Source organism: Ranitomeya variabilis, chromosome 5 (genome assembly GCF_051348905.1).
Source record: "Ranitomeya variabilis isolate aRanVar5 chromosome 5, aRanVar5.hap1, whole genome shotgun sequence".
Classification (NCBI taxonomy): Eukaryota; Metazoa; Chordata; class Amphibia; order Anura; family Dendrobatidae; genus Ranitomeya; species Ranitomeya variabilis.
This window is the reverse complement of record NC_135236.1, coordinates 372,341,977-372,366,886: the sequence shown is the minus strand read 5'-3', so window position 1 is coordinate 372,366,886 and position 24,910 is coordinate 372,341,977. Positions and strand designations below refer to the sequence as shown.

The following is a 24,910-nucleotide window of genomic DNA, read 5'->3' as shown; positions in this document are numbered from 1 at the left end:
ACAACGCTGCCGGTTCCCTCGCTGAAGTCCCGGCTGCGTCGGACAGGTGAGTATAGCGATATTTTTTATTTTAATTCTCTCTTTTACACATTTTAACATTAATGTTGTTGCGATACCCGATACCCGATACCACAAGAGTATCGGAATCCCGGTATCGGAATTCCGATACAGCAAGTATCGGCCGATACCCGATACTTGCAGCATCGGAATGCTCAACACTAGTTATGAAGCCTTCTCAGGCACCCATACCACTTCCAATGTGTCCATAAAGGCAAATATGGGTATATGTATCTATCCATAACACAGACCACCCAAATCAGCACAGAGCGACCAGCTTAGAGTATATATTAGATAATTTATTCGTTCATATTCATTAATATTGGTTGACGATCCATGACAGGAACAGTAATGAATAACAATCTTATTGAATCAAAAATAACAACTAGAAAAATAGAATTAGACTTACCGGTAATTCGGTTTCTAGGAACCTTCCACGACAGCATAAGAGGTTGTCTCCACACCCTAATGGAGGACAGCAAGCACAAGAGGAGGGCTTTTACCCTCCCACCTCCAATTCTCCAGTGACTTATAATGAACACCCTAGCACTGGTTACCTTTAAGCTCCCCGGAATACTCCAATGTTGTGAATTTGGTTTCTGGGCTCCCCCGGTGGTTACTGGTGGTACTGAACTTGTGTGCTTCATCTCCTCTGTTCACCTGTTTCCATCAGGATGTGGGAGTTTCTATTTAGCCTTGCTCCTCAGTCATTTCTATGCCGGCCAACAATGTTACCAGAAGCCTTTCTGTTGCATGTTCCTGCTCCTAGACTACTATCAGCTAAGTTGGACTTGTAGTCCTAAGATTGTTTTGCATTTTTGTTCCAGTTCTCTGTTTTTGAATATTTCTGAGGCTGGAAGCTCTTGTGAGCTGAAATTGCCACTCTGGTGTCATGAGTTGATATTAGAGTCTTAAAGTAATTTCAGGATGGTGTATTGAAAGGGTTTTCAGCTGACTGTGAAGTTCCCTTTTCTGTCTTCCTACTATCTAGTAAGCGGACCTCAATTTGCTAAACCTATCTTCATACTTCGTATGTCATTTTCCTCTAAAATCACCGACAATATATGTGGGGGCTACTGTCTGCCTTTTGGGGAAAATTTCTCTAGAGGTAAGCCAGGTCTGTATTTTCCTCTGCTAGGGTCAGTCAGTTCTCCGGCTGGCGCTGGGCGTCTAGGGATAAAACGTAGGCACGCTACCCGGCCACTGTTAGTTGTGCGGTAGGTTTAGCTCACAGTCAGCTCGAGTTCCCATTTTCCAAGAGCTAGTCCTTTTGTATGCTTTACTACGGTCTCTTGCCATTGAGAACCATGACAGTTTGGCCGGCCAAGAGTTAAAATAATTGGCAGAAGAAAGGAGAGAAAAGAAGTCTGCAGAGAATTTTTTTTTTTTTTCTGAGTTTGCTCATTAGTTGATTCACTTGCATCTCTGCTTACTGCAGCCTTCGTCTCTCTCTCCTTCTAATCCTTGAATGGTTCTGATTTCACCTGATTAAAATGGATCCTGTTATGGTTCTCAATGGCAAGAGAACATAGCCCAGCAAACATAAGAACTAGCTCTTGGAAGGATGGAAACTAAACTGACCATGAACTAAACCTGCCACACAACTAACAGTAGCCGGGTAGCGTAGCCTGCGTTTTATCCCTAGACGCCCAGCGCCGGCCGGAGGACTAACTAATCCTGGCAGAGGAAAATATAGTCCTGGCTCACCTCTAGAGAAATTTCCCCGAAAGGCAGACAGAGGCCCCCACAAATATTGGCGGTGATTTTAGATGAAATGACAAACGTAGTATGAAAATAGGTTTAGCAAAATTGAGGTCCGCTTACTAGATAGCAGGAAGACAGAAAGAGCACTTTCATGGTCAGCTGAAAACCCTATCAAAACACATCCTGAAATTACTTTAAGACTCTAGTATTAACTCATAACATCAGAGTGGCAATTTCAGATCACAAGAGCTTTCCAGACACAGAAACGAAACTACAGCTGTGAACTGGAACAAAATGCAAAAACAAACAAGGACTAAAGTCCAACTTAGCTGGGAGTTGTCTAGCAGCAGGAACATGCACAGAAAGGCTTCTGATTACAATGATGACCGGCATGGAAGTGACAGAGGAGCAAGGCTAAATAGCGACTCCCACATCCTGATGGAAACAGGTGAACAGAGAGGATGATGCACACCAGTTCAATTCCACCAGTGGCCACCGGGGGAGCCCAAAATCCAATTTCACAACAGTACCCCCCCCTCAAGGAGGGGGCACCGAACCCTCACCAGAACCACCAGGGCGATCAGGATGAGCCCTATGAAAGGCACGGACCAAATCGGAGGCATGAACATCAGAGGCAGTCACCCAAGAATTATCCTCCTGACCGTATCCCTTCCATTTGACCAGATACTGGAGTCTCCGTCTGGAAACACGGGAGTCCAAGATTTTTTCCACAACGTACTCCAACTCGCCCTCAACCAACATCGGAGCAGGAGGCTCAACGGAAGGCACAACCGGTACCTCATACCTGCGCAATAATGACCGATGAAAAACATTATGAATAGAAAAAGATGCAGGGAGGTCCAAACGGAAGGACACAGGGTTAAGAATCTCCAATATCTTGTACGGGCCGATGAACCGAGGCTTAAACTTGGGAGAAGAAACCCTCATAGGGACAAAACGAGAAGACAACCACACCAAGTCCCCAACACAAAGCCGAGGACCAACCCGACGCCGGCGGTTGGCAAAAAGCTGAGTCTTCTCCTGGGACAACTTCAAATTGTCCACTACCTGCCCCCAAATCTGATGCAACCTCTCCACCACAGCATCCACTCCAGGACAATCCGAAGATTCCACCTGACCAGAAGAAAATCGAGGATGAAACCCCGAATTACAGAAAAAGGGAGACACCAAGGTGGCAGAGCTGGCCCGATTATTGAGGGCAAACTCCGCTAAAGGCAAAAAAGCAACCCAATCATCCTGATCTGCAGACACAAAACACCTCAAATATGTCTCCAAGGTCTGATTCGTCCGCTCGGTCTGGCCATTAGTCTGAGGATGGAAAGCAGATGAGAAAGACAAATCTATGCCCATCCTAGCACAGAATGCTCGCCAAAATCTAGACACGAATTGGGTACCTCTGTCAGAAACGATATTCTCCGGAATACCATGCAAACGGACCACATTTTGAAAAAACAGAGGAACCAACTCGGAAGAAGAAGGCAACTTAGGCAGGGGAACCAAATGGACCATCTTAGAGAAACGATCACACACCACCCAGATGACAGACATCTTCTGAGAAACAGGAAGATCCGAAATAAAATCCATCGAGATGTGCGTCCAGGGCCTCTTCGGGATAGGCAAGGGCAACAACAATCCACTAGCCCGAGAACAACAAGGCTTGGCCCGAGCACAAACGTCACAAGACTGCACGAAGCCTCGCACATCTCGAGACAGGGAAGGCCACCAGAAGGACCTTGCCACCAAATCCCTGGTACCAAAGATTCCAGGATGACCTGCCAACGCAGAAGAATGAACCTCAGAAATGACTTTACTGGTCCAATCATCAGGAACAAACAGTCTACCAGGTGGGCAACGATCAGGTCTATCCGCCTGAAACTCCTGCAAGGCCCGCCGCAGGTCTGGAGAAACGGCAGACAATATCACTCCATCCTTAAGGATACCTGTAGGTTCAGAATTACCAGGGGAGTCAGGCTCAAAACTCCTAGAAAGGGCATCCGCCTTAACATTCTTAGAACCCGGCAGGTAGGACACCACAAAATTAAACCGAGAGAAAAACAACGACCAGCGCGCCTGTCTAGGATTCAGGCGTCTGGCGGACTCAAGATAAATTAGATTTTTGTGGTCAGTCAATACCACCACCTGATGTCTAGCCCCCTCAAGCCAATGACGCCACTCCTCAAAAGCCCACTTCATGGCCAAAAGCTCCCGATTCCCAACATCATAATTCCGCTCGGCGGGCGAAAATTTACGCGAGAAAAAAGCACAAGGTCTCATCACGGAGCAATCGGAACTTCTCTGCGACAAAACCGCCCCAGCTCCGATTTCAGAAGCGTCGACCTCAACCTGAAAAGGAAGAGCAACATCAGGCTGACGCAACACAGGGGCGGAAGAAAAGCGGCGCTTAAGCTCCCGAAAGGCCTCCACAGCAGCAGGGGACCAATCAGCAACATCAGCACCCTTCTTAGTCAAATCAGTCAATGGTTTAACAACATCAGAAAAACCAGCAATAAATCGACGATAAAAGTTAGCAAAGCCCAAAAATTTCTGAAGACTCTTAAGAGAAGAGGGTTGCGTCCAATCACAAATAGCCTGAACCTTGACAGGATCCATCTCGATGGAAGAGGGGGAAAAAATATATCCCAAAAAGGAAATCTTTTGAACCCCAAAAACGCACTTAGAACCCTTCACACACAAGGAATTAGACCGCAAAACCTGAAAAACCCTCCTGACCTGCTGGACATGAGAGTCCCAGTCATCCGAAAAAATAAAAATATCATCCAGATACACAATCATAAATTTATCCAAATAATCACGGAAAATGTCATGCATAAAGGACTGAAAGACTGAAGGGGCATTTGAAAGACCAAAAGGCATCACCAAATACTCAAAGTGGCCCTCGGGCGTATTAAATGCGGTTTTCCACTCATCCCCCTGCTTAATTCGCACCAAATTATACGCCCCACGGAGATCTATCTTAGAGAACCACTTGGCCCCCTTTATGCGAGCAAACAAATCAGTCAGCAGTGGCAACGGATATTGATATTTAACCGTGATTTTATTCAAAAGCCGATAATCAATGCACGGCCTTAAAGAGCCATCTTTCTTAGCCACAAAGAAAAAACCGGCTCCTAAGGGAGATGACGAAGGACAAATATGTCCCTTTTCCAAGGACTCCTTTATATATTCTCGCATAGCAGCATGTTCAGGCACAGACAGATTAAATAAACGACCCTTAGGGTATTTACTACCCGGAATCAAATCTATGGCACAATCGCACTCCCGGTGCGGAGGTAATGAACCAAGCTTAGGTTCTTCAAAAACGTCACGATATTCAGTCAAGAATTCAGGAATCTCAGAGGGAATAGATGATGAAATGGAAACCACAGGTACGTCCCCATGCGTCCCCTTACATCCCCAGCTTAACACAGACATAGCTTTCCAGTCAAGGACTGGGTTATGAGATTGCAGCCATGGCAATCCAAGCACCAACACATCATGTAGGTTATACAGCACAAGAAAGCGAATAATCTCCTGGTGATCCGGATTAATCCGCATAGTTACTTGTGTCCAGTATTGTGGTTTATTGCTAGCCAATGGGGTGGAGTCAATCCCCTTCAGGGGTATAGGAGTTTCAAGAGGCTCCAAATCATACCCACAGCGTTTGGCAAAGGACCAATCCATAAGACTCAAAGCGGCGCCAGAGTCGACATAGGCATCCGCGGTAATAGATGATAAAGAACAAATCAGGGTCACAGATAGAATAAACTTAGACTGTAAAGTGCCAATTGAAACAGACTTATCAAGCTTCTTAGTACGCTTAGAGCATGCTGATATAACATGAGTTGAATCACCGCAATAGAAGCACAACCCATTTTTTCGTCTAAAATTCTGCCGTTCACTTCTGGACAGAATTCTATCACATTGCATATTCTCTGGCGTCTTCTCAGTAGACACCGCCAAATGGTGCACAGGTTTGCGCTCCCGCAGACGCCTATCGATCTGGATAGCCATTGTCATGGACTCATTCAGACCCGCAGGCACAGGGAACCCCACCATAACATCCTTAATGGCATCAGAGAGACCCTCTCTGAAATTCGCCGCCAGGGCGCACTCATTCCACTGAGTAAGCACAGCCCATTTACGGAATTTCTGGCAGTATATTTCAGCTTCGTCTTGCCCCTGAGATAGGGACATCAAGGCCTTTTCCGCCTGAAGTTCTAACTGAGGTTCCTCATAAAGCAACCCCAAGGCCAGAAAAAACGCATCCACATTGAGCAACGCAGGATCCCCTGGAGCCAATGCAAAAGCCCAATCCTGAGGGTCGCCCCGGAGCAAAGAAATCACAATCCTGACCTGCTGAGCAGGATCTCCAGCAGAGCGAGATTTCAGGGACAAAAACAACTTGCAATTATTTTTGAAATTTTGAAAGCAAGATCTATTCCCCGAGAAAAATTCAGGCAAAGGAATTCTAGGTTCAGATATAGGAACATGAACAACAAAATCTTGTAAGTTTTGAACTTTCGTGGTGAGATTATTCAAACCTGCAGCTAAACTCTGAATATCCATTTTAAACAGGTGAACACAGAGCCATTCCAGGATTAGAAGGAGAGAGAGAGAGAGAAAGGCTGCAATATAGGCAGACTTGCAAGAGATTCAATTACAAGCACACTCAGAACTGAGAGGAAAAAAAAAAAAAAAAATCTTCAGCAGACTTCTCTTTTCTCTCCTTTCTCTGTCAATTAATTTAACCCTTTAGGCCGGTCAAACTGTTATGGTTCTCAATGGCAAGAGAACATAGCCCAGCAAACATACGAACTAGCTCTTGGAAGGATGGAAACTAAACTGACCATGAACTAAACCTGCCGCACAACTAACAGTAGCCGGGTAGCGTAGCCTGCGTTTTATCCCTAGACGCCCAGCGCCGGCCGGAGGACTAACTAATCCTGGCAGAGGAAAATATAGTCCTGGCTACCCTCTAGAGAAATTTCCCCGAAAGGCAGACAGAGGCCCCCACAAATATTGGCGGTGATTTTAGATGAAATGACAAACGTAGTATGAAAATAGGTTTAGCAAAATTGAGGTCCGCTTACTAGATAGCAGGAAGACAGAAAGGGCACTTTCATGGTCAGCTGAAAACCCTATCAAAATACCATCCTGAAATTACTTTAAGACTCTAGTATTAACTCATAACATCAGAGTGGCAATTTCAGATCACAAGAGCTTTCCAGACACAGAAACGAAACTACAGCTGTGAACTGGAACAAAATGCAAAAACAAACAAGGACTAAGTCCAACTTAGCTGGGAGTTGTCTAGCAGCAGGAACATGCACAGAAAGGCTTCTGATTACAATGTTGACCGGCATGGAAGTGACAGAGGAGCAAGGCTAAATAGCGACTCCCACATCCTGATGGAAACAGGTGAACAGAGAGGATGATGCACACCAGTTCAATTCCACCAGTGGCCACCGGGGGAGCCCAAAATCCAATTTCACAACACAAGGCCAAGGGAGCCGATTAGTGAAGTCAGCTGCCAGGCCAAACTCCAGGAGCAGCAGTTCCACTCAAAACCACCAGAGGGAGCCCAAGGGCAGAACTCCCAAAAGTACCATTCATAACCACAGGAGGGAGCCCAAGAACGGAATTCACAACAATTAGACATCCCAGTGGGTTTTCTAGAGACTTATATATTTTCGGGATAATATACTGTACCGGTGTTCTTGGGTTCTCTACTAATAAGTAATCCAACAGATCTTGGTCAATAATTTGCACATTTAGTGCTTCCTGTAGACATTTCTTAATGAGCTTTAAAACCTGGAATTTGGGATCCCCATCCAGTCTCTGATCCCCATCCCCATCACTTAATTGTCTGTTAACTTCTAAGATACTGTATATTTATCCTTGTCCATGATGACAACAACCCCACCCTTATCCGCGTGTTTGATTATAATGTCATCGTCATGGACAAGTTAATTTAATGCCTTAAATTCTTCCTCAGTAAGATTAGGGCGTGTATAACCATCTCCCACTTTATTTTTTAGAGTTTCTATGTCCTGTTTAACAGCTTTTATGTATGCATCTATGGCTTCTGAATTCGTTGGGGAAACAAAACAACTTTTAGTTCTCAATGCTACTTGGGATAGATCAAATTCACTTATTTTTACTTTTTCCACAGATTTGAAAATATTGAACCATTCTTTTAATTTGATTGATCTGAAAAACTGTTCCAGGTCAATTTGAAGTTGGAACCAATTCACATGAGTACATGGGCTAAAGGATAAACCCTTACTAAGTACAGAGATTTGTGAGTCAGTAATTACCTATTTGGATATATTTACTACTAGTTCTGCTCCTTTCTTTTTAGTGTCGCTTGTCTTTGTAGCTGGGATCTGTTTTTCTATTGTTTACCTTTTCTGCTGACGATGGTGACGCTTGCCTCCTCGTCCTTTTGCATTACCATGGTTTCCTATTGGATTGTCCATGTCTGTAATAAATAGTCATTAGCAACAGATAAAAGCCCAGTCCTGATTAAGTCCTAGTCAGGTTTGTGTCCTGATGAAGAGGTCCTGCGCTAACCTCGAAACGCGTTGACTATGTAAACCTGTTAAAATAATGTTTCTAAGGATAATTTTCGTTTAAATCAATTATCAGCTGTGCATCCAGTGACACTTCACCCGGATATGTTCTATGTAATTTATCTACATTAACATCAATTCTCTCCTTAAACACAGTCCATTCTTCCACTTTTAGGTGCACTTGAATTTTATGCTCTAACTCTCCAATACCATCTTGTAAGTTTCTAATCTCCAACTGCAAAAATTCTATGTTTAAAAGGATTACATCCATGGCATATTTATTGGAGATCATGGAGAACCATGTGCAAAAAAATGAATTACTGGTGAACAAATTAGGACGTATGTTATGAACTGGTGGTTTAGGAGCAACATGGGACGAGCTCTGGAGGAGGTGGTACCTGTACTAACCGCAGTTCCTGAGCTTAACACAACACTAGAAGTAGCCGTGGGATGTTCCTGTCACTCCCTAGACACCTCATCACAGCTGGAGGACTAATTACCCCTAAAGATAGAAAAAGGAAAGCTATCTTGCCTCAGAGAAAATCCCCAAAGGATAGGCAACCCCCCACAAATATTGACTGTGAGTGGAGAGGGAAATGACATACGCAGAATGAAACCAGGATGTAGCAAAGGAGGCCAGTCTAGCTAGATAGATAGAACAGGACAGAATACTGTGCGGTCAGTATTAAAAAAACTAGAAAAATCCACCACAGAGTTTACAAAAATCTCCACACCTGACTAAAGGTGTGGAGGGTAAATCTGCTTCCCAGAGCTTCCAGCTTAACTGTATAAATCCATACTGACAAGCTGGACAAGAAAAAACATAGAATGTGCTGAACGATTAAGTCCACAATATGTGGACAGCAAAAGAACAAGCAAGGACTTATCTTTGCTGAACTGGTCAGAATATCAGGGAAATCCAAGCAGAGATGTGAATCCAACCAGGAACCATTGGCAACTGGCACTGGCTGAAGGATAGAGCCAGGCTATATAGCCGAGCCAGAATAGACGATCAGTGGAAGCAGCTTCTGACTGCTAAATCCAAGGAGCAGCCGTACCACTTAAAACCACCGGAGGGAGCCCAAGAGCAGAACTCACAAAAGGGCCACTTACAACCACCGGAGGGAGCCCAAGAGCGGAATTCACAACAGTACCCCCCCCTTGAGGAAGGGTCACCGAACCCTCACCAGAGCCCCCAGGCCGTTCAGGACGAGCCAAGTGAAAAGCACGAACCAAATCGGCGGCATGGACATCGGAGGCAACAACCCAAGAATTATCTTCCTGGCCATAACCCTTCCACTTGACAAGATACTGAAGCCTCCGCCTCGAAAAACGAGAATCCAAAATTTTCTCCACCACATACTCCAACTCCCCATCAATCAACACCGGGGCAGGAGGATCAACAGAGGGAACAACGGGCACCACATATCTCCGTAACAAAGATCTATGGAAAACATTATGGATGGCAAAAGAGGCTGGAAGGGCCAAACGAAAAGATACCGGATTGATAATCTCAGAAATCTTATAAGGACCAATAAACCGAGGCTTGAACTTAGGGGAAGAAACCTTCATAGGAACATGACGAGAAGATAACCAGACTAAATCCCCCACCCGAAGCCGGGGACCAACACACCGACGGTGGTTAGCAAAACGTTGAGCCTTTTCCTGAGACAACGTCAAATTGTCTACCACATGAGTCCAAATCTGCTGTAACCTGTCCATCACGGAATCCACACCAGGACAATCAGAAGGCTCAACCTGCCCCAAAGAAAAACGAGGATGAAAACCAAAATTACAAAAGAAAGGGGAAATCAAAGTAGCCGAACTAGCCCGATTATTAAGGGTAAACTCAGCCAACGGCAAGAAAGCCACCCAATCATCCTGGTCAGCAGACACAAAGCATCTCAAATAGGTTTCCAAGGTCTGATTAGTTCGCTCAGTTTGGCCATTTGTCTGAGGATGGAACGCCGAAGAAAAAGACAAATCAATGCTCATCCTAGCACAAAAGGCCCGCCAAAACCTAGAAACAAACTGGGAACCTCTGTCAGACACAACATTCTCCGGAATGCCATGCAAACGAACCACATGCTGAAAAAACAATGGAACCAAATCAGAGGAGGAAGGCAATTTAGGCAAAGGTACCAAATGGACCATTTTAGAGAACCGATCACAAACCACCCAGATAACAGACATCTTCTGGGAAACAGGAAGATTCGAAATAAAATCCATGGAAATATGCGTCCAAGGCCTCTCAGGGACCGGCAAAGGCAAAAGCAACCCACTAGCGCGGGAACAGCAAGGCTTGGCCCGGGCACAAGTCCCACAGGACTGCACAAAAGAACGCACATCCCGCGACAAGGAAGGCCACCAAAAGGACCTAGCAACCAAATCTCTGGTACCAAAAATCCCAGGATGACCAGCCAACACCGAACAATGAACCTCAGAAATTACCTTACTTGTCCATCTATCAGGAACAAACAGCTTCCCCACTGGACAGCGGTCAGGTTTATCAGCCTGAAAATCCTGAAGCACCCGCCGTAAATCAGGGGAGATGGCAGAAAGAATCACCCCTTCCTTAAGAATGCCAACCGGCTCAAGGACTCCAGGAGAATCAGGCAAAAAACTCCTAGAGAGGGCATCAGCCTTAACATTCTTAGATCACGGAAGATACGAGACCACAAAATCAAAACGGGAGAAAAACAGGGACCATCGAGCCTGTCTAGGGTTCAGCCGCTTGGCCGACTCGAGGTAAATCAGATTCTTATGATCGGTCAAGACCACAACGCGGTGCTTGGCTCCCTCAAGCCAATGTCGCCACTCCTCAAATGCCCACTTCATAGCCAACAACTCACGATTGCCGACATCATAACTGCGCTCCGCAGGCGAAAACTTTCTGGAAAAAAAAGCACACGGTTTCATCAAAGAACCATCAGAACTCCTCTGAGACAAAACGGCCCCTGCCCCAATCTCAGAAGCGTCAACCTCAACCTGAAAAGGAAGAGAAACATCCGGCTGACGCAACACAGGGGCAGAAGTAAATCGGCATTTAAGCTCCTGAAAGGCCTCAACAGCCGCAGAGGACCAATTCGTCACATCAGCGCCTTTCTTAGTCAAATCGGTCAGGGGCTTAACTTTTATGATCCCAATGGCAGAGGATCTCTGATATTCCGGCAAGATAGCAAAAATATAAATACTGCTCTAGGGAGGTGGAAACTGGGCTAACCGCATACCTGATCCTGACACAAACAACTAAAAGTAGCCGGTGAACGTGCCTACGTTGGTTCTAGACGTCTCGAGCCAGCCGGAGAACTGACTACCCCTAGAGGGAAAAAATAAGACCTCGCTTGCCTCCAGAGAAATTGAACCCCAAAGATATAGAAAGCCCCCAACAAATAATAACGGTGAGGCAAGAGGAAAACACAAACGTAGAGATGAACTAGATTCAGCAAAGTGAGGCCCAATAGTCTAGATAGCAGAAAATAGATAGTGGACTATGCGGTTAGCAGAAAACCCTACAAAACATCCACGCTGAACATTCAAGAACCCCCACACCGACTGACGGTGTGGAGGGAGAATATCAGCCCCCTAGGGCTTCCAGCGAGTCAAAAATCAAATGTAAAGCAAGCTGGACAAAAACACTGAATAATGCAAACGATCCAAATTGTACAAAACAGACTTAGCTTTTCTTGCATGAGGCAGACTGAAAGGAATCCGGAGGAGACCAAATAGGTCTGGATACAACGATGCCAGGCAAGAGACTGAGTCCAGAGGAGACTCAAATAGGAAACACCCGCTGCTTAACGACACAGCTGGAGCTCAGGCCTGCAACAAGACATACCTAACACAATACCGTTAGTGACCACCAGAGGGAGCCCCGAAACACAGTTCACAACACTTAACCACACTGGAAAAGTTGGCAATGAAACGGCGATAAAAATTAGCAAAGCCCAAATATTTCTGTAGGCTCTTCACAGATGTGGGTTGAATCCAGTCATTAATGGCTTGGACCTTAACAGGATCCATTTCTATAGACGATGGAGAAAAAATAAAACCCAAAAAAGAGACCTTCTGAATTCCAAATAGGCACTTAGACCCCTTCACAAATAAAGCATTATCACGAAGGATCTGGAACACCATCCTGACCTGCTTCACATGAGACTCCCAATCATCGGAAAAAATCAAAATATCATCCAAATACACAATCATGAATTTATCAAGATAATTGCGGAAAATATCATGCATGAAGGACTGAAATACAGAAGGAGCATTAGAGAGCCCGAAAGGCATCACAAGGTATTCAAAATGGCCTTCGGGCGTATTAAATGCTGTTTTCCATTCGTCACCCTGTTTAATACGAACAAGATTATATGCCCCTCAAAGGTCAATCTTAGTAAACCAACCAGCCCCCTTAATCCGAGCAAACAAATCAGAAAGCAAAGGTAAGGGGTATTGGAATTTGACCGTGATCTTATTAAGAAGGCGATAATCAATACAGGGTCTCAAGGAGCCATCCTTCTTGGCAACAAAAAAGAATCCCGCTCCCAATGGTGATGAAGACGGCCGAATATGCCCCTTCTCCAAAGACTCCTTAACATAACTCCGCATGGCGGCATGCTCTGGCACAGACAGATTGAAAAGTCGGCCCTTAGGGAACTTACAGCCAGGAATCAAATTAATAGCACAATCACAGTCACTAGGTGGAAGAAGGGCATTGGACTTGGGCTCATCAAATACACCCTGGAAATCCGACAAAAACTCAGGAACTTCAGAAGAGGGGGAAGAGGAAATTGACATCAAAGGAATGTCACTATGTACCCCTTGACAACCCCAACTAGTCACAGACATAGATTTCCAATCCAGCACCGGATTATGTACCTGTAACCATGGAAAACCCAGTACAACAACATCATGCAAATTATGCAACACCAGAAAACGGCAATCTTCCTGATGTGCTGGAGCCATGCACATGGTCAGCTGAGTCCAATACTGAGGTTTATTCTTGGCCAACGGCGTAGCATCAATGCCCCTCAAAGGAATAGGGCTCTGCAAAGGCTGCAAGTAAAAACCACAGCGCCTGGTGAATTCCAAGTCCATTAAGTTCAGGGCAGCGCCTGAATCCACAAATGCCATGACAGAAAAGGACGATAATGAGCAAATCAGGGTCACAGATAAGAGAAATTTAGGCTGTACAGTACTGATGGTAACAGACCTAGCGACCCTCTTAGTACGCTTAGGGCAATCAGAAATAACATGAGCAGAATCACCACAGTAAAAACACAGCCCATTCTGACGTCTGAATCCCTGCCGTTCTGCTCTAGTCAAAATCCTATCACATTGCATAGGCTCAGGACTCTGCTCAGAGGACACTGCCATATGGTGCACGACTTTGCGCTCGCGCAGGCGCCGATCAATCTGAATGGCTAGAGACATAGATTCGCTCAAACCAGTAGGCGTGGGGAACCCCACCATAACATCTTTAAGGGATTCAGAAAGACCCTTTCTGAAAATTGCTGCCAGAGCCTCCTCATTCCATTTAGTGAGCACAGACCATTTTCTAAATTTCTGGCAGTATAATTCTGCCGTTTCCTGACCCTGACACAGGGCCAACAAGGTTTTTTCTGCATGATCCACAGAGTTAGGTTCGTCATACAATAATCCGAGCGCTTGAAAAAATGCATCTACATTAAGCAATGCCGGATCCCCTGATTCAAGGGAGAATGCCCAGTCCTGAGGGTCACCACGCAGCAGAGAGATGACGATTTTAACCTGCTGAATGGGATCACCAGAGGAACGGGGTTTCAAAGCAAAAAACAATTTGCAGTTATTTTTAAAGTTCAAAAACTTGGATCTGTCCCCAAAAAACAAATCAGGAGTTGGAATTCTAGGCTCTAAAGCCGGAGTCTGGACAACATAATCTTGGATACTCTGTACTCTTGCAGCAAGTTGATCCACACGAGAAAATAAACCCTGAACATCAATGCCAGCGCCAAAATCCTGAACCACCCAGAGATTAAGAGGAAAAAAAAGACAAAACAGACTACAGAAAAAAAAATGACTCAGAACTTTTTTTTCCTTCTTTTGAGATGCATTTAATTCATTTTTGGCCAGTTGTACTGTTATGAACTGGTGGTTTAGGAGCAACATGGGACGAGCTCTGGAGGAGGTGGTACCTGTACTAACCGCAGTTCCTGAGCTTAACACAACACTAGAAGTAGCCGTGCGATGTTCCTGTCACTCCCTAGACACCTCGTCACAGCTGGAGGACTAATTACCCCTAAAGATAGAAACAGGAAAGCTATCTTGCCTCAGAGAAAATCCCCAAAGGATAGGCAGCCCCCCACAAATATTGACTGTGAGTGGAGAGGGAAATGATATACGCAGAATGAAACCAGGATGTAGCAAAGGAGGCCAGTCTAGCTAGATAGATAGAACAGGACAGAATACTGTGCGGTCAGTATTAAAAAAACTAGAAAAATCCACCACAGAGTTTACAAAAATCTCCACACCTGACTAAGGGTGTGGAGGGTAAATCTGCTTCCCAGAGCTTCCAGCTTAACTGAATAAATCCATACTGACAAGCTGGACAAGAAAAAACATAGAATGTGCTGAACGATTAAGTCCACAATATGTGGACAGCAAAAGAACAAGCAAGGACTTATCTTTGCTGAACTGGTCAGAATATCAGGGAAATCCAAGCAGAGATGTGAATCCAACCAGGAACCATTGACAACTGCCACTGGCTGAAGGATAGAGCCAGGCTATATAGCCGAGCCAGAATAGACGATCAGTGGAAGCAGCTGCTGACTGCTAAATCCAAGGAGCAGCCGTACCACTTAAAACCACCGGAGGGAGCCCAAGAGCAGAACTCACAAAAGTGCCACTTACAACCACCGGAGGGAGCCCAAGAGCGGAATTCACAACAGACGTACATTTGACCGTAATTCCCTTATAATCTTAAGTTTCTTGCAATATTGTTCCAATGTGGTAAGATGCAATTGTAAAGTAAATAGGTGTTTCATATCACTTTCATATTTACGCTGTAAATCATGAATGTAGAGTGTGTTGAGAAAGATTGCATCACCCTCTATTCCAAGAATCCTTTCTTCATCCTCAGTAGTATAATTGAATACGCCAGGTTCCAAAGTCTTTTTGTTTTGTGGTCCACAATAAGTAGATTAGAAAAAAATAAAAAAAAACAGGTAAACATACAACTTGTTCAAAAATTTCTGGATGTAAATGTATATAGAAAATTGGAACAGCACAATATTACAACATCGGGTGCAAAGGCCTCCCCAGCAATTCAAATACTTGCCAAAAAGGTCCATAAACAGGAAAAAGGAAGGCAACACTTCAGATAGTTTTAGGTGAAAAAGTGGATTTTTATTCAGACCCACATGGCGTGATACATATATACTGGTATGTAATCAGTAACGTGCACTGATAGATATGATCCCATATATCTTCATCTGTGGGGTCCTGCAGCTGGGGTCACATTTATCAGTGCACAATACTGACCAGTCTTGTCAGTATCTATCTGAAAGCACCATGAGATTTATGGCAGCAGCTTTGAATTCTTTTACAGATCTGGTGATGCTTGGGCAACTGACACTGAAGGTGATCCATCTGTGTAAACCTACTGTGCCTCAGATAGAGACTGAAGATATAGCACAAGAATCTGGCCTGGTCTTATCAACAGGGGAGCTACCTCAACGATCAGTGCAAACTCTGGCCGTTACCGGCAGAAGTCTGAGCTGTTACTCACAGCACCACTGAGTCCTGTCCTGCTCCTCTCTGGACGGAAGAAGCAGCGATGTGCGTCCTGACTTGGTGTTTCTGCAGTATACTGGAGGCAGCTGTAACAGGTACAGTGCTGGCACCCAGCATCCCAGGGGTCATATACTCCACTTCAACCCTACCAGCACAGCCTGTCCCTTGGTGTAAAGAACAGACTGCGATAATGGAGGGAGATTGGGTCTTCCTGCACTACCACAAAGCTCTACCCATAGAGGCGAGCTGTGTACCCTCATAAAGGTAAGGGTAGCTTTGCTCCAGATGTACCCCTGCGCACGGGGCCCAGGGCAACGGCACCCTCTCCTTCCCTGGTAGCTACGCTACTGACTGTTAGATTTGCAGCAGGTAAAACAATGATTTTATCAAAACTGCAGCAAGAAGCCCAGTAAGTGACACATAAGAGAAATCAGGATCTCTGCTCCTACATCATTCTGATTGAACTGGGTCTTATCCGGTGTATATGAGGAATCAGGGTGCTGGTAATAACTCACCTGATAGAGTTTTGTGAGATACAACAACTCAAACAACTTGATAATGTCAGCTGCTGCAGACCCGCAGATTTTGTGGTTTGTCCTGATGATTCTGAAATGCGTTGACACAGTAAACCTGACAGAAATATCCAGTATTTCCTGGTTTCATCTACTGGTATCTTCGGCAGTGCAGGGAACCCAATTTCTCCATTATTTCTCCTACATTGCTCTCAGATGGGGATGCAAAAACAGGGTGTCAGATTCCCATATGAAAACCTCTGCTGCCGATCGCTTAGCAGGCAGAGGCACTGAGCTCCTGCATATGCACAGAAAAGTGTACAGGTCCAATAGGAAGTCTATGAGCTCATACTCCATTCTGTATATGCAGCGCCCCAGAGTCCTGGTCGTTGCAGTACTGTGGCTCCGCCACTATGGGGAGCCATGGTGCGTCTGATGGCACTGAAGGAGTTCATCTGATCAGGTATCACAGACACCAATACATTTCACAGCCGGGCCTCCGGGGGGAGCTAAGGGTTCTATTCATTAGGCCACTCCCCACCATAGTGGGTAAACTGGGGGTCAGGCAGGAAGTTAGATCAGAAAGCTGACTGGATTGGACGAAGCAACACCTAGTGGCAGAGGGTGTTGTGGAGGAAGAGACAGTAGGGTCTCTGTCAGGGGTGGGATCCTGACAGAGGCTTGGCATTGGAAAGAACGTAACGGGTCCGCGCCAGCTCCGGGAAGCGGCGGGGCCCAAGAAAGGACTAGAAGCGAGATAGATTGTGCTGAGTAAGAAACGAGATCAAGCGATAGGAGAATTCCAGTAGGGGTCGTGCTGTAAGACCGGAGCAACACCCTACTGAGGCGCACTACCGGTGGCCGGAACGCCGAGGGAGTATTATAACATTCAGCTTCAAGCAATACTCTAAACAGCAGCAGGACAGTCAGTTTAAGGCGGGCTGTCTAACACATATCACCTATGAAGTCTTGGGAGGCAATTGCGGGAGAGGGGCGTCTCTAGGGTCCCGGAAGAACTCCAGGCCTACCCGACAAACGGGTGCCGTTCTAACTGTAACATCAGGAAGGGACGGACGATTAGAAGAACATCATTTAATCGAGTTGTGAGGGAACTTAAGAAACAGACACAACGGTTGTGGGGTACTTTCCGTAAGCACAGCAGGGAAGGACTACAACACATAGCGCTAAGAAGGAAGGCACCGATTTCCACCTGTGAAGTGAACTCTGGAAGTGCCATTGGACCGGCCGGACTTGCGCAGCCTGGTGAACCATATTCTGGACTGAGGATTCAGAGATCTCCAGTAAAGAGGTAAAGAGACTGCAACCTGGTGTCCTCGTTATTTACTGCGACCTGCATCCCACAACTGCACCACCAACATCCACACCTATCATTCACTGTGCGCCCCACGGCAGGGTCACGGACCGGGGCCTAGCCGCCGTGACAACCCCAGAAGCAGAGACTTAGAGGCCCGGTACCGGGTACCCCTCGGCCCTGCGGCAGTGGGGGCGCTACAACTTGGCGTCACGAACAGGATCTACTTAAGCCTGAAGAATCAGGTCATGTGTGCCTTGGAACTGTGATTTATTGTGCTTGGATTGTACTTTATTGCAAAGACTGTGCTGCGCCATTTACCGCCAAAAGTTCCCGCCAAAAACCGCCGCCATTTCTACACCAGAGAAGCAGGAGGGCGTGCCATGGGAGGAGACTACCAAAGTGGCGCCAGAAGCGGTGATCGCCCCCTGCGCCTCCTGCTGCAAAGCGATGACCTGCCTCAAAGCAGAGAACCGCCCCCTGACTTGCGATGGCGGGAACGAGGTGAAGGAGGAGCTCGACCTTGGAGAAATGGCAGAGTCAGATGTATGCCTTGCCCTCGAATGCCGGACAGCGACGATGAACAGCGGGGGCCCGAACAACGGCGAGGTGAACCCGGCTTGCCCTCATCCATCAGAAGAGGACCCGCGTCCACCGCAGCGGGGGGACCTGAGTTCCTCGGAGCCGGTAGCGGAGCTGAGCCTACCTATCCCGATCCCGGAACTAGTCGAAGAAGAGCTATGGGGAGCGGAGCCGTATCTAGAGACTGCCGGGGAGGAGCCGCGGTCCGGGCTGCAGCCGACTGCAGCGTCCTCGTTAATGGAACGGACCGACATCGGTGGAATCACATCAGACGCAGGTATAGAAAGCGTCCCTGCTCCCCCGACCGATCTCGATCCTGCGATCGATCCTCGCCCCCACAATAACCGTTTCCTTTTTGCGGGGCTAGGGGTATTATCCCCCGGCGCAACGGGGAGATTGATACCTCTGCCACCGACTCAGACGGGGGAGTTCGTAGATGTGAGCCCGGAGGGAGTTATCCTCCGGTGGGAGGCCCCCCGAATTGGACTGGATGGAGTCCGGCGAGAAGGTCACACCATTGCCATGCTGAATTGGGAACAATATAAGCGGTACTTGATCCTACAATGGAAAGACTGGAAAGAAAGGGAACAAACTACCGCTGCATCAGCCGTGGACCAAGGGCTGAAGCCTGCACGGTCGGGAGGTGTCCACCATCAGCTGTTGTTTAGCAACCTCCCACGGCCACCTGAGAAAGAATAAACCTCGATACCATGAATCTGTAAATAGTTACTGTTTTCTGTTGGGCTGCTAAACCCGTTCAGGGTAAACTCTTAAAGGGATCCCTTTGTTGACCCGGGATCCCTATTGTTTGTTTTTTGTTACCAAAAGTTTTGCACAAGTTTTAAAAACTGCTGAATCATGAACTGTGCATGATTCGAACTCTTTTGTATATAGTTTGCACCTTATTAAAGGCGCTCCCTACTGGTTTTACTTAAACAAGGACTCTTTGCGAAGATACCGCACTGGAACCTTTGATGAGTATGGACTGGTAGCTTGAGAAGATGTGCTACCTCACCGAGATTTGGTCCCCTCTTAAAGGGGATGTTCATTTGTTGCACGTAAATGGTGATATTGCTTTAAGACCGGTAGCAATAATGTCAATGGAAGAAAATGATGATAATATTTACATGTAAAAGTTATATGTATGCCATTAGTTAATTGTAAAGGAATGCTGATAATGTTCTCTGAAAGAAAAAGTAAAAGGAAGTAATGAGAAAGTTTAATATTGTGAAAAGAAGATAGTTGATAATGTTGATAAGAAAAGGGGGGGATAGAAGGTAAACCCTGCGTTCCCCATCGAAAGTTAGTAATGTGTTATTAAGGACAGAAAGTGAACCCGTAAGGGTTAGTGGGTGAGTCCTTATAGGAGCCAAGTAGAGCCGGCTCGGTGTTCTCAAACTGAAAGAAAAGTTATGTTCTATACTGTGTATAGTAGTTGAAAAGGCAGTAGGCCCTGGCTGAACGGGGCGGTCCTGTAACAGAAAGGAGAGGCAGTAGGTCTGGTGCCGATAGGACAGGCGGTCCTGCAGATCCAAAGTAGGAGAATGAAAAAGTTAAAGGGAACCTGTCACCCCGTTTTTTCGGAATGAGATAAAAATACTGTTAAATAGGGCCTGAGCTGAGCATTACAATAGTGTAGTTTGTGGACCCCGATTCCCCACCTATGCTGCCGAAATACGTTACCAAAGTAGTCGTTTTCGCCTGTCAATCAGGCTGGTCTGGTCAAAAGGGCGTGTTGTCTTCCCCCAGAGTTTGCGTAGTTTTCCGTTGGTGGCGTAGTGGTGTGCGCATGCCCAAGGTCCAGAATCCTCTGCCAGGGGATTTAAAAGAGCGCGCTGTTCGTTATTTCATTGGTGATCGGTGGGCGCGGCCATCTTCCTTTGGCCGCGCGTGCGCAGAAGCGGCGCTCTGCTGGCCGCGGCGCTCTGCTGGCCGCGACGCTCTGCTGGCCGCGGCTTCAGGAAAATGGCCGCGGGATGCCGCGCGTGTGCAGATGGATATCGCGGCGGCCATTTTCCTGAAGCCGCGGCCAGCAGAGCGCCGCGGCCAGCAGAGCGCCGCTTCTGCGCACGCGCGGCCAAAGGAAGATGGCCGCGCCCACCGATCACCAATGAAATAACGAACAGCGCGCTCTTTTAAATCCCCTGGCAGAGGATTCTGGACCTTGGGCATGCGCACACCACTACGCCACCAACGGAAAACTACGCAAAATCTGGGGGAAGACAACACGCCCTTTTGACCAGACCAGCCTGATTGACAGGCGAAAACGACTACTTTGGTAACGTATTTCGGCAGCATAGGTGGGGAATCGGGGTCCACAAACTACACTATTGTAATGCTCAGCTCAGGCCCTATTTAACAGTATTTTTATCTCATTCCGAAAAAACGGGGTGACAGGTTCCCTTTAAAATACCTTGTAATGTGATTATAGGAAGGTCTTTAGCGGATTAAGAGTGTATATCCTTAAAGACAAAGTTAAATTATTGGTTAATAATGTTTGCACTTAGTAGAATACCCGGTTGGGTAAGAAAAGTTAATTATAGCATGTTGCTATGATATTTTTGCCATGTTTGTAACGTTCAAGTGTCCTTACCTCCCATAAAGGGAAGCCTGTTCAAGTATACTTATTGTTATTGCACTCAACAAAATTGTATGTCTTTTTGCTAACTTGTATTGTTGTTTTCTTCCCAGTCCCGGAGTACTGTGTTTAACCAGGGGGGAGTGCAGCGCCCCAGAGTCCTGGTCGTTGCAGTACTGTGGCTCCGCCACTATGGGGAGCCATGGTGCGTCTGATGGCACTGAAGGAGTTCATCTGATCAGGTATCACAGACACCAATACATTTCACAGCCGGGCCTCCGGGGGGAGCTAAGGGTTCTATTCATTAGGCCACTCCCCACCATAGTGGGTAAACTGGGGGTCAGGCAGGAAGTTAGATCAGAAAGCTGACTGGATTGGACGAAGCAACACCTAGTGGCAGAGGGTGTTGTGGAGGAAGAGACAGTAGGGTCTCTGTCAGGGGTGGGATCCTGACAGAGGCTTGGCATTGGAAAGAACGTAACGAATCCGCGCCAGCTCCGGGAAGCGGCGGGGCCCAAGAAAGGACTAGAAGCGAGATAGATTGTGCTGAGTGAGAAACGAGATCAAGCGATAGGAGAATTCCAGTAGGGGTCGTGCTGTAAGACCGGAGCAACACCCTACTGAGGCGCACTACCGGTGGCCGGAACGCCGAGGGAGTATTATAACATTCAGCTTCAAGCAATACTCTAAACAGCGGCAGGACAGTCAGTTTAAGGCGGGCTGTCTAACACATATCACCTATGAAGTCTTGGGAGGCAATTGCGGGAGAGGAGCGTCTCTAGGGTCCCGGAAGAACTCCAGGCCTACCCGACAAACGGGTGCCGTTCTAACTGTAACATCAGGAAGGGACGGAAGATTAGAAGAACATCATTTAATCGGGTTGTGAGGGAACTTAAGAAACAGACACAACGGTTGTGAGGTACTTTCCGTAAGCACAGCAGGGAAGGACTACAACACATAGCGCTAAGAAGGAAGGCACCGATTTCCACCTGTGAAGTGAACTCTGGAAGTGCCATTGGACCGGCCGGACTTGCGCAGCCTGGTGAACCGTATTCTGGACTGAGGATTCAGAGATCTCCAGTAAAGAGGTAAAGAGACTGCAACCTGGTGTCCTCGTTATTTACCGCGACCTGCATCCCACAACTGCACCACCAACATCCACACCTATCATTCACTGTGCGCCCCACTGCAGGGTCACGGACCGGGGCCTAGCCGCCGTGACAACCCCAGAAGCAGAGACTCAGAGGCCCGGTACCGGGTACCCCTCGGCCCTGCGGCAGTGGGGGCGCTACATATACAGGCTCATAGAATTTTTACTGCACATCATAATTTACATGCTTGTCATTAAAATATTGTGGAGTGTAAGCAACTGGTTTCTAGGTACAGAAGAAAACACCTTTTTACTTCTTATATAATAAAAAGTCATTAAAGGAAACCTGTCCCCTAAAAAAAAACACTATTAACCTGCATATATGGGGTTAATCTGCAGGTTAATAGCATTCAGAAGCCATGTGTCCAGCACACTTAAAACCCGGCTGCATTGAGGAAATTAACTTTATTTCTCCCGACAGCCTTTGTCTTTCAGTCATAGAGGCGGGGCTCAGCTGTGCATTAGTGCAGAACTGGCTATCAGTCACTGCTGGAGTGGGGTTACAGCCACTACTTACTACAGTGCCTTGCGAAAGTATTCGGCTCCCTGAACTTTTCATCCTTTTCCCACATATCATGCTTCAAACATAAAGATACCAAATGTAAATTTTTGGTGAAGAATCAATATCAAGTGGAACACAATTGTGAAGTTGAACGAAATGTATTGGTTATTTTAAATTTTTGTGGAAATTCAAAAACTGAAAAGTGGGGCATGCAATATTATTCGTCCCCTTTTACTTAAAACTTTGTTGCGCCACCTTTTGCTGCGATTATAGCTGCAAGTCATTTGGTGTATCGAGAGACTGAAATTCTTGCCCATTCTTCCTTGGCAAACAGCTCGAGCTCAGTGAGGTTTGATAGAGATCGTTTGTGAACAGCAGTTTTCAACTCTTTCCACAGATTCTCGATTGGATTGAGGTCTGGACTATGACTTGGCCATTCTAACACCTGGATACGTTTATTTGTGAACCATTCCAATGCAGATTTTGCTTTATGTTTGGGATCATTGTCTTGTTGGAAGACAAATCTCCGTCCCAGTCTCAGGTCTTTTGCAGACTCCAACAGGTTTTCTTCGATTTTGGTTTCATCTGACCAGAGCACCTTCTTCCACACGTTTGGTGTGTCTCCCAGGTGGCTTGTTGCAAACTTTAAACAACACTTTTTATGGATATCTTTGAGAAATGGCTTTCTTCTTGCCACTCATCCATGAAGGCCAGATTTGTTCAGTGTACGACTGATTGCTGTCCTATGGATAGACTGTCCCACCTCAGCTGTAGATCTCTGCTGTTCATCCAGAGTGATCCTGGGCCTCTTGGCTGCATGTCTGATCAGTCTTCTCCTTGTTTGAGATAAAAGTTTAGAGTGATGGCCGGGTCTTGGTAGATTTGCAGTGGTATGATACTCCTTCCATTTCAATATGATCGCTTGCACAGTGCTCCTTGGGATGTTTAAAGTTTTGGAAATCATTTTGTATCCAAATCCAGCTTTAAACTTCTCTGTTGTGAACTCTGTTTTCAGGCTCCCTCTTGTGGTCACAGGTGGTATTGTGTGACTTTTGTTTTTGGGCTCCCCCTGGTGGCTTTGTTTGTTATCCTGCGGGTCTGTGGCTGGATCAGCTGCCTCGTTATTCACTAGGGAGGTTCCTATTTAGCTCTGCTTTACTTCCACTTGTTGCCGGCTGTCGATGTATTCAGTGCTATTCTGATTACTCCTGATTATCTTCGTTTTCAGTCTCTTCAGGAGAAGCTAAGTTCTGTTTGATTATTTTTTGCTCATCAGTCTGCAATATGATTTCTGTGTATGATGAGTTTAGTCCAGCTTGCTAATATGTGATTTCTTGCTGCTGGTAAGCTCTGGGGTACGGAGTTGCTTCCCCCGCACCGTTAGTTGGTGCGGGGGCTCGAGCAATCTCTGCGTGGATATTTTGAATAGGGTTTTTAATTGACCGCACAGTTCCCTTCCTATTTTCTGCTATCTAGTGTTAGCGGGCCTCATTTGCTAAATCTATTTCATCTCTGCGTTTGTGCTTTCCCCTTAACACACCGTTAATATTTGTGGGGGGCTATTCTATATCCTTGGGGTCATTTCACTGCGGCAAGTGAGGACTTTCTTTCCCTCTAGGAATAGTCAGTTTCTCAGGCCGTGAAGAGACGTCTAGGATTTTCAGGTAACGTTCCACGGCTACCTATAGTTGTGTGCGGATAGGATCAGGTTGCGGTCAATTCAGTTACCACTTCCCCAGAGCTAGTCGTCTGTTTAGTCACTTAGCTAGTCAGACTTGCGATCCTTGCAACTAGGATCATAACACTTCTCCACAACAGTATCACGGACCTGCCTGTTGTGTTCCTTGGTCTTCATGATGCTCTCTGTGCTTCAAACAGAACCCTGAGACTATCACAGAGCAGATCCATTTATACAGAGACTTGATTACACACAGGTGGATTATATTTATCATCATTAGGCATTTAGGACAACATTGGATCATTCAGAGATCCACAATGAACTTCTGGAGTGAGTTTGCTGCACTGAAAGTAAAGGGGCCGAGTAATATTGCACGCCCCACTTTTCAGTTTTTGAATCTCCACAAAAATTTAAAATAACCAATAAATTTCGTTCAACTTCACAATTGTGTTCCACTTGATGTTGATTCTTCACC

The 24,910-nt window shown here is 46.3% G+C and overlaps 1 protein-coding gene across 3 annotated transcripts in view; it reads left to right on the top strand.

The window, feature by feature from the left end:
- LOC143776042 (hyaluronidase-1-like) overlaps nt 1-24,910 on the top strand; it is an 85,768-nt gene that overhangs the window by 44,745 nt on the left and 16,113 nt on the right. For 2 of the 3 annotated variants that reach the window (XM_077264933.1, XM_077264934.1), the window contains exon 2: nt 7,955-8,091. The exons of the other annotated variant lie outside the window; for it this stretch is intronic. The gene's annotated coding sequence lies outside the window, so the exon portion shown is untranslated. The remainder of the gene's footprint in view (nt 1-7,954; nt 8,092-24,910) is intronic. 3 annotated transcript variants of the gene reach the window in all.